This window comes from Carassius gibelio, chromosome A23 (genome assembly GCF_023724105.1).
Source record: "Carassius gibelio isolate Cgi1373 ecotype wild population from Czech Republic chromosome A23, carGib1.2-hapl.c, whole genome shotgun sequence".
Classification (NCBI taxonomy): Eukaryota; Metazoa; Chordata; class Actinopteri; order Cypriniformes; family Cyprinidae; genus Carassius; species Carassius gibelio.
Genome location: NC_068393.1, coordinates 2081199 through 2100312, shown reverse-complemented (window position 1 = coordinate 2100312; position 19114 = coordinate 2081199). Strand labels below are relative to the sequence as shown.

Here is a 19114-nt window from a genome sequence, read left to right as displayed (position 1 = left end):
GCAACCAGGGTCGGTGGTGGCCGGGACTCTCTCTGTGGCAACCCCGGCCCCCGCTCTGAATGATTGGGCGCGGTGCCCCTGCAGCATGTTCTCCACCATCCTTACAGTGGCTTGGAGGGGCACCATCACCCGTTTCCCCACCAGCAGGTTTCTGGCAGTCCAGATTGCATGCTTTATAGCATTCAGGGTGAACCAGAGTGTTGTGAACTGTTTTGATGTTAAATCCTTTATCCTCCGGCCCACCCCTAGGACGGCGAGATTATAGTCCATCTGGACCCCACCCGCTGGCAGGCATGGGAAAACCAGGGGGCCGGTCGCGGTCCACCGGTCCCGTGCAGCACCGCACTCCCAGAGGACGTGCCACACGGTCTCTTCCTGATTACACCCGAGCCGTGGGCACTTTGCGTTGGCGGCCATGCCGCGGGAGTGCATAACCGCCCTGGTTGGTAGGATCTCATGGACCACCATCCACATCAGGTCTTTTTGCCGGTTCCAAAGAGCGGGGTGGGCTGCGTTTCTCCACACTGTTTTGGATTCGCTCTCAGTTAGCCCTGGAACTGGGCTCACCTTCTCCCGGGTCCTGCACAACAGAGATAATCTTTTAATGGTTTTTTAAAATGTCCACATTTTCTCGTTCTAGGTCATGTTTCTTTAAAAAAAATTTAATAAATGCATATTCTTTTGGCAAGTTAAAAGACACTGGAGTTCTAAGATCTACGGTTAAAATTTTTAGGTAGCGTAAATACGACCCCATCCAAAACTTCACTATTGCTGCGGCCTTATCACTGGATGGGGCCGTGGCATACTTAAAATGTAATCCTGTAAAATGACTCCCTAAAAAAAGGCTAAGGTCTGGCAGTCCTTTGCCTCCGTTTTCCTTTCTTTTCTTGACTGTTTCTCTCTTTATTCTCTCCCACCTGGATCCCCAGAGAAAATAAGAGACAGCACGTTCCACTGCTAAAATGAAGGACCTGGGGGGGGGGGGGGGGTAAAAACAGAGCACAACAATAAAAACAGAGGTAAAATCACAGCTTTAAAAACTAAAATCTTTCCCTTCATCGTCAAAGTCCTTAGTCCCCACAAACCCAGTCGCTGTCTTACTTTCCCTAAAGCATTGGTCCAATTACCTTGTCCACCCCCCTCCCTATCAAATTTTATGCCTAGAATTTTTATATTATCATTTCTTAGAGTCACTTCCAGTCCTCCCACGTCTATGTCGCCCCACTGTCCGAAGAGCTGGGCCTCTGACTTGTTTCTGTTTAATTTGGAGCCAGAGGCCCGTCCATAAGAATCTGTGAGTTCCAAAGCTCTTCGGACAGATAAAAAGTCAGTCGTTAAAATTGTCACATCGTCCATGTATAAAACACATTTTGCTATCAAACCTCCTGGTAGCTTAAATCCTGCGATCCGTTGGTCCCTTCTCAAAAGCTGTGCCAGTGGCTCAATGCATGCCACATACAAGAGCGGGGATAACGGGCACCCTTGACGGACGCCGCTGTGAATGTTAACAGCTTTTGTTAAATGCCCATTTACAAGAATTTTGCTGGTTATATCATTATACAGCAATCCCACCCATGCTAAAAACCTCCCTGGGAAGCCCATTTTCTCCAGTACCTGTAATAGGTACTGGTGCGAGACCCGATCAAAAGCTTTTTCAAAATCTAAATTTACCACTATTAGGCCAATGTTTCTGTCTCTCGCAAAACAGATGGTGTCTCGGATCAATATCAGACTGTCCGTGATCCTCTTCCCGGGCACAGCACATGCTTGATCCGGGTGGATCACATCCTTTAAAAACAGGGACATGCGTTTAGCTAAAAGCTTGCTAAAAAGTTTGCAATCCAAATTTAAAAGGCTGATTGGTCTCCACGTTTTTAAATCTGTTCTATCTCCTTTTTTATGCAAAAGTGAAACAATTCCTAGTCTAAAACTGTCAGGGAGTCGGTCCAGTCTGTCAAAGTCCTCAAAAACCATTAAAAGTTCTGGTGCTAAAATGTCCCAAAATTTTGAATAAAATTCCACGGGAAGGCTATCACTTCCCGGCGACTTACCAGTTTTAAAATCCTTCATACATTTTGTAAGCTCTAAAAGAGTAAAATCTTGGGTTAAAATAGCACACTCATTATCAATTTTCCTTTCTAAATTTCCCAAAATATTTTCTATGGCTTCCTCTGTTATCTCTTTTTTGTTGTATAAATCTGTATAAAATGTTTCTACTTCTTCTAATATCTCTTCTGTATTTCTGGCTTCCTTCTCCCCCTTTTTTAATTCAGTGATTACCCCTTTATTTGTTAAAATCCTCTTAAAAAAGTATCTTGTGCATTTTTCACCTTCCTCCAGATCTTGTTCCTTACTTCTTAAAATCAACCCTTTGTTTCTTTGTTTTTCCAAATCAGCCATTTCTTTTTTAACCTCATTTAATTCTTCATTAAAATCAAACCCTCCATTCACAAACTTGAAATACCTTTGTAATCTTTTTTGCAGTCCCAACATGCGTCTCTTTTCTTTGTTCTTTTTTCCAATCCCTTTCTTTCTAAAAAACAGTCTCGTCCGGTGTTTCACCATCTCCCACCACTGTGCACGTGAATCGAAAAAGTCTTGGAGGGTCTGCCATTGACTGAATTGCTCCCTGTAGTCACTAACTATCTCCTCATCCTGCAAAAGGGAGCAATTCAGTTTCCAGATCCCTCCCCCTACCGTCAATTTTGTGGTGAAGGAAATAGTGCAAGACAGCATAACGTGATCGGAAAAGAATAGGGGTGTTAATATAGCATCAGTCGGCGGGCAATCGTGTACGAAAATGTAGTCAATCTCGCCCATCTCTTACCACCGTGCTCCCCTTCACCAGGATGTGAGGGTTATTTATTAAAATCGCCACTCCATCATTTTTGTTAAAATTAGACCCGCTCCATATGGAGGGTCCCGGCGTCCATAGCTCCTCCCACCTCCTGTAACTAGATAAAAAGGGTAAGGCACACTCTGGTAGTAAAAAGACATCTGACTTTTGAGATTTTAAAAAGGATAAAATAGTATGTGCTCTGACCATGGACCTCACACTTCTTACATTTATTGTTGAAATTGTGAGGGCCATGGTGAATAAATTAGGTAAAAAAGGCATGAGCTTAAAAAGGAACTAAAACATTTTATTTAAAAGACTACAAAGTTCATTTAAATCAAAAAATCTCTTGTGACACCCGCTCCTCTTTACTAGTGATAATATTGGGTTCAGGAGCAGAGGTGTCCACCGTCTTAGGATCCGCAGAGAAAATCTCTTGCGGCTCCTTTGGCGATGATGTTCTTAGCTGTATTTGCAGAAACGAAACCTCATTCGGGGAGGCTGAGGGCCACACCCTGTCTCCCTCCTCATTACTTGAGCTGGTGGACCTCAACTTTTTCTCCTCTGTTTGACACAAAGGAGACCCCGCAGGTCTTTTCTGCAACTGAGCATTAGGTAACCAATCTAGAGTTATTCCGCCTATACTTTGCAGCGCTTTTAAAACTCAAATCAAAACCACGGTTCTGGGGAAGAGTCAATAAGCAATTTACATCATTTGCAGAAAATCCTAAAACCTTTTGTACGAGTTTCCGTGAGAAATCAAGTCTGGACATCACCATTAACGTTCCATCATCATTTTTTTTAAACATAAAACGCACGCTGTGGTGCCTCCGCACGCCGCCACGAGCAGCCGACATGGTGGAGGCACCAACAGCCCTTTAAAATATGTACAACAGCCAATAAATGTCTAAAAGACTGAAAGAATAAATAACTAAACTTTTAAAAGGACAATAAATAATAAAAGAGCAAAATAAATAAATAAAAGTGCACTTTACCTGTGAACGCTAATGATTTTCTCCTTCCTAGGCGAGCTGGAAAAGAACCTGAAGAAAGAAGAAAAACAGAAAAAATGCTGTTCACAGGTGAAGTCCAAGATATATCCCTGTCCGGAGAGACTATAACCACTGCCCGGTAATAGTCTATTTCCTTCCAGAGAAGATGATCGCGAACACGTCCCCCTGATCTTAGCCAAAAGGCCGAGGAAAGCGATGCTGCTAAGACGCAGCAGGGAGGAAGCCGGACACGGCGATGCCCATCTCGGCTTTGGTAAGTTTTGGGAGACCTAAAAATGCTGGGGGATGGTACCCTGATAGCACACATACATCTAGGAGACGTCGATTTGACATATGAATTTACATCTGCAAGATGTAGTTTTAAGGCTGTTTGCTCATCTGCAATACGTCTATTGGACGTCTCCTTTTAGCAGTGTTTGGAAGGTTACTTTGGAAATGTAATAGGTTACAGATTACAAGTTACCCTGTTTAAAATGTTATAGTAGTATAACTTTTTCAATTACTTTATTAATGTAACTAATTACTTTTGAGTACTTTTAGATTACTTTTCTAAATTTGTGAAAATTAAATAATAATAAATAAAAACATATACATCAACTCAAATACAGTTATCTAATAAGCATGTGTCATTCCTGTATAATAAACTCCTGAAACATTGGTGTTTTTTTAAACTGCTGTCTCTTTGTATATGATATGATAGGTAAAATGCATGACGTGACACAGAGAAGTTCTAGAAATTATGTTTATGTGCTCAAGTACTCCTATATTGAGGCGGCAGAGGCTGACAACACTGCAAGCTTCAGTAGGCCTATGTGTATTAAATGAGACTGCATGTTTTTGCCATTAATTTACAGGAAGGGCGGACTGGGAAAAAAAAATTCTGTTAAAATTCTGGAAATTATTAGGGCGTATGTCTCAGAATAGTCAGTGCAATTTGGGAAAGAAATCAGTGAAATCTGTATGTGGATGTGTGTAAATATTCAAATGTAATTGCCTTTGTAATCGTTAAAAATGTCATACGTAACTTTAATTTAATTACTAATTTTTTCTTCGTAACTGTAACTAATTACAGTTACATTCATTTTGTAATTAAATTACGTAATGCTGTTACATGTAACTAGTTACTCCCCAACACTGCCTTTTAGATGTCAGATAGATGTCAATTAGATGTCTTTTAGATGTTTATGATTTAGAAGGTATATAAAACTGACATCTGAAAGGCGTATGTCAGACGTTTGTAGATGGCAGATGCTTTCCAGATCAACAGTTCTTTAACAGACATCTTGCAGACGTAAGTGTGCTATCTGGGTAGTACCCTCCCCTGTCTACAACGTCACCGGGCCTCGTCCCGATCGGCCTGACGGAAAGTACGGCATGGCTCGTAACTCCCAAACGGTTGGTCGCAGAGCCACGTGCCTTATGTCACCGGAATCCTTGGCTCGAGACGCAGGTCTCAGATTGGCCCGTCGCTCTGACGAAATTTTCGGGTATTTTGGATTTTGTCGAAAACCTTCTTTTGCAACCTGACGCCAGGTATTTGGCCCAGTCCCACCCAAATCAGCACAGAAAGCTTCTCTGGAGTCTGACTGTCAATAATCATCCAAAAAAATAGGAAATTTCCATTCACCTTGGCGAGGGGACCTCAAAACGTGCTAAGGTGGCGTGTCCGAGGTGGCTCGAATGGCTATAACTCCAGGAAGGAGTGAGATCCCTTCACCCAAATCGGCACACCTGTGCAGGGGCTCAGTCCGAGGCCAGGTGAAAAAGGGCGCGGCGACAGGCCACTAGGTGTCGCTGTAAGCGACAACAAAATTAATACGAATCGAAAAAAAGGACAACCAAACAACATGGAGACAGTTACAGCTAGGCTGCAGTCAGTCCAATCTACTTTCAAAGTAAGGTCTGCGCTATGTTCGAACTAAACTACCCACCAGGGTCCGATTTTTCAAGAGCGCAAGTGACTTTGTTTCACAGGCGCACAACACATATCTCGCATGTGACAGAACTCCCCATTCTGAAACGAAAATAAATAAAAAACTGTAAAAACCTCTTCTGCTTTGTTTCACCAACAATTTCAGGGGAGAGCGCGAACGCAGTCCCCCACTACCATAAATTATGCAGTCGAGATTCCCGCATTTGGGGAATTTGCAGGGGTCAGCATGGCCGGAGTGCAATGGACAAGCCTCGCCCTGGGTGAACCGCCTTCTTGATCATGGTGTCTCCCCTGCCAGGTAAGTATGAAGGCCCAGGCGGTCAGCCAGAGGTGTGATTTGCATCTCTACCATCCTCACCAACGGTTAGCCCTCCGCCCCCCCTCCAGAAAAGGAAGGACGGGTGCCTTCCGCTACTGGCCTGGAAACTGCCAAGCTCATGGGCCGGTGCTTCCCAACGCCAGTTTTAGATGACTCTCTTTAAACAAACACACCTGATTCGATGCGTCACCTCGTCTGTGAAAGACTTCAAGACCTCAGGTGGGTGCATCGTTAGTGGAAGAGTCCAAGACCCCAGGAGGACACATCAGGAAAAAAGTTTGCAATAAACCACAGCATCTGCAATGGCAGCTCTCATTCCTTCTTCTGCTATGCAAAAAGGGACACTGGAGACACTGCAATACCAGGCCGATGCATGGAGTGGACGGAGCAAGCCCCGGCTCCAGCTCCGTGATCTAAAAATCCATTTAATATGTAGTCCCCGGATGGGGGACGTATCAGATCTTAAACTGATAAGAACAGATTTTTTTCCTTTCGAAAAAGTTTTATTGTCACCATTTACATTTTTTCAATTTGCATTTTTTCTTTTTCACACAACATTTTCTTTTTAATCACACATTAAAACAAGCAATATAATATATAATAAATACACATGGTAAAATGAAAGAAACAATCATTGTTAAAAAGCATTTGATTAAAACCACAGTGTTTTGCTTGTTTTTAAAAGTCCATTATTGAGGTGTGTTTAAAAGGTGCGGTCAGTTCCAAAAGTAAAATACAAATTTTAAAAAAAGCAAACAAGCCTCGTATATATATATATATATATATATATATATATATATATATATATATATATATGTTAATAAAACCTCTTTCATGATAAAACAATAAAAAACACCAATTAAAAGTCATCTATTGTGCAAGACCGGGGGTGAGTCCTTATCAAGTGGGTCATCACCCCACTCTCCAGAACAGGGACATGAGATGCTACTTTATGGACTCAGCGGAGGTAAATTTCTGTGCCGTCAAGTCCTTCAAGCCCCGGCCCACCCCAAGGATGGCGAGCTGGTACCCGAACTGGGCCTCACCCGCTGGTAGGCACGGGAAATACAGGGGGCCGGTCTTGGCCCACAGGTCCCGCGCAGTGCTGCACTCCCAGAGCAGGTGGTGGACGGTCTCCGGGGAATTGCAGCCGGACCGCGGGCAGATGGGGTTTTTGGCCATGCCTCTGGAGTGCATAACCGCCCTGACCGGGAGGATCTCATGAGCCACCATCCACGATAAGTCCTTGTGCCTGTTCTGGAGAGCGGGGTGAGCCGCGTTCCGCCAAACCTGTTTGGCGTCACTTGGTGTGAGGCCCGGAACTAGACTCACCGGTTCCCGGTCCTGCACAACAGAGATGAGAGACTTGTGTTGAGTTAAAATGGTGACATCTTCACTCTCTAAAAGGTATTTCTTTAAAAACTTTTTTATAAAACTGTACTCTTTGGGCAAGTTAAAAGACACTGGGGTTTTCAAGTCCACTGGTAAAATTTTCAGTGTTCGTAGGTAAGACCCCATCCAAAATCGCGCCATTGCAGCCGTCTTGTTTTCTTTGGATGGGGTCGTGGCATAACTAATGTGCAGGGCGGTGAAGCGGCTGCCTAAAAACAGGTGGGTGTCTGGGAGGCCTTTTCCACCGTTCTCCGGCCTTTTCTTGATTGTCTCCCTCTTCAGGCGCTCCCACTTGGACCCCCACAGGAAGTAAAACACCGCCCTCTCCAGTTTCCCCAGGAACCACCGAGGGGGGCTAAAAACAGAACAGACAAGTAAAATCAGAGGTAAAATCACAGATTTAAAAATTAAAACCTTGCCTTCCATCGTCATCTGTCTTAGTCCCCAAAACCCCAGTCTTTTCCTAACTTTCCCTAACAAGTCAGTCCAGTTTTCCCGTCCACCCCCGTCTTTATCAAATTTAACGCCTAAAATCTTAAAATCGTTGTCTTTAAAAACCAAATCAAGTCCTCCTGTGTCCACGTCTCCCCACGGCCCGAAGAGCTGGGCCTCGGACTTGTTTCTATTGAGTTTGGCGCCCGAGGCCCGACCGTACCAGTCAGTCAAGTCCAGTGCTCTTCGTATTGATAAAACGTCTGTGGCTAAAAGAGTTACGTCGTCCATATATAAAACACAGGTCGCCGTCAGTCCCCCCTTCCCAGGAACGTCCAGTCCTTTGATCCATTTGTCCCTTCTCAAGATCTGTGCCAGTGGCTCGATGCAAGCCACATACAGAAGAGGAGATAAAGGACATCCCTGACGGACACCACTGTGTATGTTCACAGCTTTGGAAAGATGCCCATTTATTAGAATTTTGCTGACTATTCCCTTGTACAGCAGTCCCACCCAGGCTATAAACCTCTTTGGAAACCCCATTTTCTCCAGAACCTGGAAGAGGTACTGGTGCGAGACTCGATCATATGCTTTTTCAAAATCTAAATTTAGGACTACTAGCCGAATATTTCTGTCTCTCGCGTAACAGATGGCGTCTCTAATCAGCACTAGGTTGTCTGTTATCTTTCTTCCGGGCACAGAACAAGCTTGATCCGGGTGAATCACGTCCTCTAAAACAGTTGACATGCGTGTTGCTAAAACTTTGCTAAAAAGTTTATAATCGAAATTTAAAAGTGTTATGGGTCTCCAGTTTTTTAAGTCAGTCCGGTCACCTTTTTTGTGAAGTAAAGAAACTATCCCTATTCTAAAACTGTCTGGAAGTCTGTCGAGGGTCTCAAACTCTTTAAAAACTGTCAAAAGCTCTTGTCCTAAAATGTCCCAAAATGTTAGATAAAACTCCAGGGGAAGTCCATCCACTCCTGGGGACTTCCCCTTTTTAAAACCTCCAAGAGCTTTTTGGGTTTCTAAAATGTTCAAATCTTGGGCTAAAATCTCATTTTGACAGTCGACCCTTTTCTCAACAAAATTTAAAACTTCTTTTACGGTGTCTGAGTGTACCTTTTTAAAACTATATAAAGCCCCATACAAATTTTCCACATCCTCTAAAATCTCTTTTGTTGTGTTAACCTCCCTATCCCCTGTTTTAACCCTGGTTAACCCCCCACCCCTTGTTATTATTTTCTTAAAAAAATATCTTGTACACTTTTCCCCTTCTTCAATTTCTCTCTCTTTGCTTCTTAAAAGGACCCCTTTACTTTCTATATTGGCTAAAACTGACATTTCCTTTTTTACATCCTGGATTTCATTGTTAAAATCAAAACCATTATTTAAAAGATTAAAATAACTTTGTAGTCTTTTTTGCAACCCCAACATGCATTTCTTTTCCCTACTCTTCTTTTCTTTCCCTATCTTTCTAAAAAACTGTCTCGTCCGGGCCTTTACCATCTCCCACCACTGTGCACGTGTATCATAAAAGTCTTGGAGGGTCTGCCATTGGCTGAACTGTTCCCTATATTCTAAAATTACATTCTTGTCTTCCAACAGGGAACAGTTCAGCTTCCACAGCCCTCCCCCTACCGTCACACCCATGGGCAGTGAAAGGGTGCAAGACAGCATCATGTGATCAGAGAAAAAAAGGGGGGTTAATGTAGCATCGGTTGGCGGGCAGTCCCTTGTAAACACGTAGTCGATTCGAGAGGCTTTGGTACCATCACCACTGAACCAGGTGAAGCCCTCCTCTCTTTGATGCAAAATTTTAAAACAGTCGACTAAATTAAAATCTCTGACTAAACCCTGCAATAAAACCAATGTTTTGTCCACTCTGAAATCCTTCCGTACCCTTTTCCTGTCTGTTTTAGATAAAACACAATTAAAATCCCCTGCTACCATTAGGGGAGCCCTACCTAGCATGTGGGGTTGCAAGTCTTCTAAAAGCTCATATCTTTCGTTCTTTTCCGTAAAACCATATACATTAAGAACATTAAAATCCCTGTCTAAAAAGGTCAGATTTACTAAAAGTGCCCGGCCTTGCCTCACCACAGTGCTGCCCTTCACCAAGATGTTAGGATTATTAATTAAAACCGCAACTCCGTCGTTTTTGTTAAAATTTGATCCGCTCCATATGGAGGCTCCTGCGGACCATAGCTCTTCCATTTTTGTGTACCTAGTTAAAAAGGGCAGAGAACACTCTTGTAATAAAAACAAATCTGACTTAAAAGATTTTAAAAGGGACAAAATACTCTGTGCTCTAATGGTGGACCTCACACTTCTGACATTGATAGTAGAGATGGTGAGGGCCATGAGCAGTAGGGTTAAAAAGGTATGAGGCATTTAAAACAGAAGACAATAAAAAGACTACAAAAATATGATTAAAATCATGCTACATCTTGCAGCATTTGTCTTTCCTTTTCCCCAGATGAGCTGAGGTCAGGAGGGCAAATGCCTGTCGCTTCAGAGGCCACAGAGGGAACCTCTTGTGGCTCCTTTGGCGATGATGCTGTTAGCTTAATGTGCAAAAAGGAAACCTCATTTGGGGACTCTAGGGGCCACATGCGCTCCAGATCTACCGAGTCGGAACTATCGAGCTTATATGCTGCCCTAGATTTTTTCTCCTCCGTTACAATCAGAGGAGACCCCGCAGGTCTTTTTTGCACCTGAGCATTAGGGAGTGAACACTCTGTCTCACTCCCGGTGGATTCTTCCACCCCATCCGAAACTGTTACCAGTGATTCTTCCTCACTTTCCTCTCCTTCCATTACCACTTCCTGTTCCGTTGCCTCCGCCCCTGTGGCCGCCCCACTTCCTCCTTCCTGCCCAATCCCTGAGGCCGGCTGGGAATTTGAAATTCCCGCCAAAACCTCAGGGACCGCCTCCTCTCTCCTTTGTTCCTTCGTTTGTTGCCCATGTGGGGCGGCCATTTTTAGCTTGTTGGCAAAACTTTTAGGGCAGTCTCTGTAGAGATGGTTTGTTTCTCCACAAAAATTGCACCGTCTGCCATTGGTACAGTCATCAAAACTGTGACCAATTTCTCTACACTTCCCACAGATTAACTCTTGGCATGCTTCAGCTAGATGACCAAACCTTCCACACTTTCTGCAGAGTTTGGGCATTCCTTGATAATGTATGTAGCCTCTGTTCTCTCCGAGCACAATCATGGAATGCAGATGTTTCAGGCCCTGGTAGCCCCCAGCGTCTTCCCATTGTTTAATGGGAATTCGCCAGGAGCATGTCCAAATGCCATTTTCATCTAACACTTTGACAGGCTGGCCTCGAACAGTGCAAAATCTACCCAACCAAACACAAATATCATCTCCAGTCACGGTTTCATTGAACATCCTGACAATCACAGTTTTAAGTGTGTTATCAGAAAGTTTCTCAACAGTGAACATGGAGAACTGGGCTTTAACTGATTCAAACCTTTGCCAAAAGTCATTAAGTAGGGAAGCGGTTTTAAAACTAACATCAAATCCTTTGTTCAAGGGCAGAGTCATCAAACAATTCAGGTCGTCACATTTAAAAGCTAAGGTCTTTTGGATCAGCTTCCTGGAAAAGTCCATACGGGACATTCCCAGGAGCTTCCCCTCACCCTGCCTGAATAAAAAAACGCACGCTGTGGTGCCTCCGCACGCCGGCACGGGCAGCCGACATGATGGAGGCACCAACAGCCTAAAAACTTAAAACAACAATAAATACAACAATAAATAACAAAATAAATAATTAAAAGACCTTACCTTAAAACTTGTTGGAGCCCGAAGCAGCAGAGTTCAATATACCTCTCAAAGTTGTGTGACTCAAGATATGAAAGGATCTCGAGTCAGGAAACCTCCAAGAGGCGATCGCAGTCTCAACCATCCGACAAGATACTTGATCTTAGCCAAAAGACCGAGAAGCGGTAAGAACAGATTTTTTTTTTATTTTTATTTTTTTTATTTACAATATTTTTCCACTTCACCCCACAAAAACATATATTTCTCTTTTTCCATCCTTATTTTCCACATTTTAGTTTCCATTAACACTTTGTATTTCAACTCATACCACAACTGTTTTGATGTTCTACCTTCTTTTTTCTTTTTTACTTGAGCTTTTCTTTCTTCCCACAATATCTCTTTACCGATACTTATTATGCACCAAATTATTTCCCTTTTTTCAAACTGTACCAACCCTTCTCCTCTTATAATTAAGTCAGGATTCAAAACAATATCTATTATTACTAACCTTAACAATTGTTGTGTTCTTTTCCAAAAACAATGAGCTAAATAACATTCCCAAAAAACATGTTGCAGAGTCTCAACCCATGAACAACCTCTTGGACAACTTCTAATACATGTGGATCCTTGATTATATAATCTTTCTCTCAGCGGCAATCTATTCAATGCTGCCAGCCAATTCAAATCCTTCCTCTCATTACTTAAATCTTTATGTTGAATACATTCCCACTTAATTTTTTTCTTACTCAATTCTGCTTTTTGTGTTACTACCATTTTTCCTTTTAAATCTTGATATAATTGTTTATGATTTTTTAGTAACTCTTTCTTTATACACCCAGGATGTGCTCTTAAAAACAAAATTAACTTTTCATATTGCCAAGGTCTACTATCAGCCTTTGGTCCTCTATTGTCTAAGGGAACAATTTTCCTTAAAGGCAAAGCTGCCCACAATTTTACAAAATACGTAGCTTTATGCTGCACATTGTCTATTAGTATCTTACATAAAAAACAAACGTACAGTACTTCTAACTTTAAAGGAAAACACACCACCTCTCTACCTCCCTCTTCTACCTCTAGGTACATCTGTTCCCTCTTACCAGGTTCGCCAGGTTCGCCAGGTTCGCCAGGCTTACCAGGTTTACCCATGAAATAAACCTTTCCCCAACATTCATTTTCTCTAACACTTTAAATAAAAATTCATGATTAACCCTATCAAAGGCTTTCTCCTGGTCTAGACTCAGTATGCAGAAAGGCAGATCCCTCTCCTCCACCCAGCTAATGATATCTCTTATGAGTAATAAATTCAAGGAGCCAGACCTTCCCTTAACCCCACAAGTTTGATCTGGATTCACTAATACTGCCATCACCTCCCGTAACCTATTTGTTAAACATTTGCTTAGAATTTTATAATCAGTTGTTAATACATTTATTGGTCTCCAATTTCTAATATCTTTTTTTTCACCTTTCTTGTGGATTAAGTGTATAACCCCAGTGCTCATAGACCCAATTACCTGTCTTATACACCTCCCTGTATACCGAAACCAAATCTCTTTTTATTATGTCCCAGAAGCACCCATAAAACTCTTTAGGCAACCCATCCCCCCCTGGTGTTTTATTTCCTTTCATGTAAGTAAGGGCTGCTTTAATTTCCTCTTCCTTAATCTCACCTTCTATTCCCTCTCTATGTTCCTCGGATAAAGCTCTCTTTATACCTCCCAATAATTCCTCTCCCTTCCTCCCATCTACCTCTCTTTTAGAAAAAAGTTCCTTATAAAAAGCACAAACATACTTAAATATGTTTTCTTTCCCTTTAACCTCTCCTTTCTCTAACATAAACCCATCAGTTATTTCCCCTTTTTGTTTCTGTTTTATTGTTTGAAAAAAATATTTAGTTACTTTTTCATCTTTTTCCCTTTCTTCTATCTTTGCTAAAAATGCAAACTCCTTTGCCTTTTTAGTATAGTACCTTTTAATTTTCCCTTTTATCTCCACAATTTCCTCCTCTCTCACCTCTAACCCTCCATTTCGATTTGCCATTATTTTTTGCAATCTGTTATTGTCCCTCCAGATCTCCTTTCTTTCCTGTCTTCTTTTCTTTTCTGTATATCTTATGCAAAAACCAGCTATTTCTATTTTCAACACTTCCCACCATTCTAAAAGTGAAACATACCCCACTTTAAACTCTTGCCATAATTTGTAAAACTCTTTAAATTCCTTTTTAAAGATATCATCTTCCAGTAAACTAATATTCATTTTCCAATAACCCTTACCCATATTTACCTCATTATTTACTATTGTGACTAACACCATTTCGTGATCTGAACACCAACATGGTAAAATCCTCAACTCTTTTATTTCTATCCCATGTGTTATAAAAAAATAGTCTAGTCTACCTCTATTCCCCCTCGTATTACCCCATGTAAACCCTGAATCGTCTTTATTACCTTTCCTATATGCATCCTGTAAGGAATGCTCTTTTAATTCCTTTTTTAAATAAATCCCTGAAAAGTCAACTTCCCCATTTTTTTCCAAACTATCCAAAGTTATATTAAAATCTCCTCCCATTATTACACATCTATTGGTATCCCACAAAATTGGTAAGTTTTTGAAAAAATCCAATCGTTTACTTCTAACACAGGGTGCATATACATTAATAAAGCGAAATCTATACTCACCCCATCGTGCATCTAAACATTGTAATCTCCCCGGCACCAGTGATACATAGTTCTCTATCATAAATCTATTATTCTTAAACACAATCCCCAGCCCATCCGAATGTACATTCCCAATACTCCAATATGAAACCCCAGCAGTCCATTCTTTAGTGAAAGTTATTGTATCTTCTTCACCCTTCAGATGACACTCTTGTAGGAATGCCACCTCAAAGTCCATGGATGACAAGGAAAAAAACAAAGCACCCCTCTTTCCAGCATCTTTCAGACCTCTCACATTGAGGGATACAAATTTCAAGTCCGTCATTTATGAAGATCAGCAGGTAATGTTTTCTTTTTCTTTCCATTTCCTTTCCCATTTTCTGTCTCTTCTATAAACCCAGTGGTCCCTCTAAAAAACTCCACATCTTCCCTCGATAGGTAACCACCAGACAGCAACCCTGCCTCCACTACCTCCACCTCCTCCTCCGATGTTGATAAAGGAGGCACTATCGGGGATCTAGGCATCGATGACACACCCGCAATCTCAGGTAAGCCCAAAGACCCCTCATCATCCATCCGATGATCCAATGCACTAAACAAATTTGATATCTCTATCTTGTTTTCTTCCTCGTTTCCTTCTAATTTCCTTTTATTTGCCCTAAGAGCAAACTTCCAAGACTCTTCAGCTCCTTGCTCTTTCTCATCCTCAGTTCTGTCACCCCAGGAAGTATTGATTTTATGGTGGAAGGTGTCTGAAATCACTGTATCTTGTAACTCACCACCCTCCTCTTCCATTTTCTCCGACTCCTCAATGGCTGGATTTGTTAGCTCAGCTGGGACAAGGCCTGAAACAGAGCTCCTTGCTGAAACCTCTCTCACACCCTCTATTATTTCTGTATCTGTGGGTGAACCTATATGGCTTACTTCCTCATTTTGGCCAGTAGAAACTCCATGGTATGCCTGTATTTCCTTAATAACAACCTCAATGGGCCTAAGGTCTGTTCCTTCTTCTCCTCTTGCTGCACTGGCATACGTTCTTTTTCGTTTTGGGCATGTCTTGAAGAGATGATCAGTAGCCCCACACTCTTTGCACACTTTAGGTTTTGGACACTCCGAAGCAGCATGACCCGGATCTTTACAATTCAGACATCTTATATTGCACTGGTATTCCAAGTGTCCAAATTCCTGACATCTCCTACAATATTGAGGCTGACCAGAATACACTATGTATCCCCTTACCCCTACAATCTTAAAACTGGCCGGAGGATGATGATAACCCTGAAAACCAGCTGGGTCCTCGTTGAGTAACACTTGATACTGCCTTTGTCCATTCCACACCCCAAATCTGTCTCTTCTGTACCTTGCCGTAGATATTATTCTTACATGGTTTCGAAGAAAAGATTCCACCTCTTCATCTTCCATGTTCATGTCAAACATATTGATTGACAAAATCCGGAAATTATTTCTCCCCAAAGACTGCATTCGAAACTTATCCAGAGGATGCTCACCTTCCTTTTCTCTGAACTTTTCCAAAAATCCCTGGAACAAAATACTGTTTTTCATCGTGACATCAAAATACTTGTCTTTACCATTTCTTTGAATTCCAAGAATCCCCGGAGGCTCAATCTTCAACACATCGATGATGACTTTTTGGATGAATTCCTCCCTTTCTGGCATTTCTTCTTCTCTGGATCCTTCCCAGTAGAGTCTTGTCGTGTTCTTTATCCTTCTCTCAAAAATTCCTTCCGCCATCTCTTCACCACTCTTTCTCAAAACTTTAGCCTCCAAGTACTGCGGTCATGCCACTTGCACTTGATCTTAGCCAAAAGGCCGAGAAGCGATGCTGCTAAGACGCAGCAGGGAGGAAGCCGGACACGGCGATGCCCATCTCGGCTTTGGTAAGTTTTGGGAGACCTAAAAACGCTGGGGGATGGTACCCTGATAGCACACATACATCTAGGAGACGTCTATTTGACATATGAATTTACATCTGCAAGATGTAGTTTTAAGGCTGTTTGCTCATCTGCAATACGTCTATTGGACGTCTCCTTTTAGCAGTGTTTGGAAGGTTACTTTGGAAATGTAATAGGTTACAGATTACAAGTTACCCTGTTTAAAATGTTATAGTAGTATAACTTTTTCAATTACTTTATTAAAGTAATGTAACTAATTACTTTTGAGTACTTTTAGATTACTTTTCTAAATTTGTGAAAATTAAATAATAATGAATAAAAACATATACATCAACTCAAATACAGTTATCTAATAAGCATGTGTCATTCCTGTATAATAAACTCCTGAAACATTGTTTTTTTAAACTGCTGTCTCTTTGTATATGATATGATAGGTAAAATGCATGACGTGACACAGAGCAGTTCTAGAAATTATGTTTATGTGCTCATGTACTCCTATATTGAGGCGGCAGAGGCTGACAACACTGAAAGCTTCAGTAGGCCTATGTGTATTAAATGAAACTGCATGTTTTTGCCATTAATTTACAGGAAGGGTGGACTAGGAAAAAAAAAAAATCTGTTAAAATTCTGGAAATTATTAGGGCGTATGTCTCAGAATAGTCAGTGCAATTTGGGAAAGAAATCAGTGAAATCTGGATGTGGATGTGTGTAAATATTCAAATGTAATTGCCTTTGTAATCGTTAAAAATTTCATAAGTAACTTTAATTTAATTACTAATTTTTTCTTCGTAACTGTAACTAATTACAGTTACATTCATTTTGTAATTAAATTACGTAATGCTGTTACATGTAACTAGTTACTCCCCAACACTGCCTTTTAGATGTCAGATAGATGTCAATTAGATGTCAATTAGATGTCTTTTAGATGTTTATGATTTAGAAGGTATATAAAACTGACATCTGAAAGGCGTATGTCAGACGTTTGTAGATGGCAGATGCTTTCCAGATCAACAGTTCTTTAACAGACATCTTGCAGACGTAAGTGTGCTATCTGGGTAGTACCCTCCCCTGTCTACAACGTCACCGGGCCTCGTCCGGATCGGCCTGACGGAAAGTACGTGATCGCTCGTAACTCCCAAACGGTTGGTCGCAGAGCCACGTGCCTTATGTCACCGGAATCCTTGGCTCGAGCCGAACGAGACGCAGGTCTCAGATTGGCCAGTCGCTCTGACGAAATTTTCGGGTATTTTGGATTTTGTCGAAAACCTTCTTTTGCAACCTGGCGCCAGGTATTTGGCCCAGTCCCACCCAAATCAGCACAGAAAGCTTCTCTGGAGTCTGAGTGTCAATAATCATCCAAAAAAAGAGGAAATTTCCATTCACCTTGGCGAGGGGACCTCAAAACGTGCTAAGGTGGCGTGTCCGAGGTGGCTCGAATGGCTATAACTCCAGGAAGGAGTGAGATCCCTTCACCCAAATCGGCACACCTGTGCAGGGGCTCAGTCCGAGGCCAGGTGAAAAAGGGCGCGGCGACAGGCCACTAGGTGTCGCTGTAAGCGACAACAAAATTAATACGAATCGAAAAAAAGGACAACCAAACAACATGGAGACAGTTACAGCTAGGCTGCAGTCAGTCCAATCTACTTTCAAAGTAAGGTCTGCGCTATGTTCGAACTAAACTACCCCCCAGGGTCCGATTTTTCAAGAGCGCAAGTGACTTTGTTTCACAGGCGCACAACACATATCTCGCATGTGACAGAACTCCTCATTCTGAAACGAAAATAAATAAAAAACTGTAAAAACCTCTTCTGCTTTGTTTCACCAACAATTTCAGGGGAGAGCGCGAACGCAGTCCCCCACTACCATAAATTATGCAGTCGAGATTCCCGCATTTGGGGAATTCGCAGGGGTCAGCATGGCCGGAGTGCAATGGACAAGCCTCGCCCTGGGTGAACCGCCTTCTTGATCATGGTGTCTCCCCTGCCAGGTAAGTATGAAGGCCCAGGCGGTCAGCCAGAGGTGTGATTTGCATTTCTACCATCCTCACCAACGGTTAGCCCTCCGCCCCCCCTCCAGGAAAGGAAGGACGGGTGCCTTCCGTTACTGGCCTGGAAACTGCCAAGCTCATGGGCCGGTGCTTCCCAACGCCAGTTTTAGATGACTCTCTTTAAACAAACACACCTGATTCGATGCGTCACCTCGTCTGTGAAAGACTTCAAGACCTCAGGTGGGTGCATCGTTAGTGGAAGACTCCAAGACAGGAAAAAGATCAGGAAAAAAGTTTGCAATAAACCACAGCATCTGCAATGGCAGCTCTCATTCCTTCTTCTGCTATGCAAAAAGGGAAAGCACACCGTTCCTGGAGACACTGCAATACCAGGCCGATGCATGGAGTGGACGGAGCAAGCCCCGGCTCCAGCTCCGTGATCTAAAAATCCATTTAATATGTAGTCCCCGGATGGGGGACGTATCAGATATTAAACTGATAAGAACAGATTTTTTTCCTTTCGAAAAAGTTTTATTGTCACCATTTACATTTTTTCCATTTGCATTTTTTCTTTTTCACACAACATTTTCTTTTTAATCACACATTAAAACAAGCAATATAATATATAATAAATACACATGGTAAAATGAAAGAAACAATCATTGTTAAAAAGCATTTGATTAAAACCACAGTGTTTTGCTTGTTTTTAAAAGTCCATTATTGAGGTGTGTTTAAAAGGTGCGGTCAGTTCCAAAAGTAAAATACAAATTTTTAAAAAAGCAAACAAGCCTCGTATATATATATATATATATATATATATATGTTAATAAAACCTCTTTTATGATAAAACAATAAAAAACACCAATTA

At 41.9% G+C, this 19114-nt stretch overlaps 1 protein-coding gene, 2 non-coding genes and 2 pseudogenes across 4 annotated transcripts in view; all 5 read right to left on the bottom strand.

The window, feature by feature from the left end:
* Positions 1–5924: 5924 nt before the first annotated feature.
* Positions 5925–6088, bottom strand: LOC127945399 (U1 spliceosomal RNA). The gene has a single exon (XR_008150734.1). It is a non-coding gene; the product is annotated as a U1 spliceosomal RNA (small nuclear RNA).
* A 341-nt stretch (positions 6089–6429) lies between these two features.
* LOC127945656 (uncharacterized) lies at positions 6430–6606 on the bottom strand (annotated as a pseudogene).
* A 30-nt stretch (positions 6607–6636) lies between these two features.
* Positions 6637–19114, bottom strand: part of LOC127944816 (uncharacterized) — a 155586-nt gene continuing 143108 nt past the window's right edge. The window contains exon 5 of one of the 2 annotated variants that reach the window (XR_008150437.1): positions 6637–6928. The gene's annotated coding sequence lies outside the window, so the exon portion shown is untranslated. Of the gene's footprint in view, positions 6929–18771; positions 19080–19114 lie in introns of those variants that run through there. The other variant, XR_008150438.1, reaches the window with a different exon arrangement.
* Positions 18091–18254, bottom strand: LOC127945369 (U1 spliceosomal RNA). Its single transcript, XR_008150703.1, has one exon. It is a non-coding gene; the product is annotated as a U1 spliceosomal RNA (small nuclear RNA).
* Positions 18603–18779, bottom strand: LOC127945616 (uncharacterized; annotated as a pseudogene).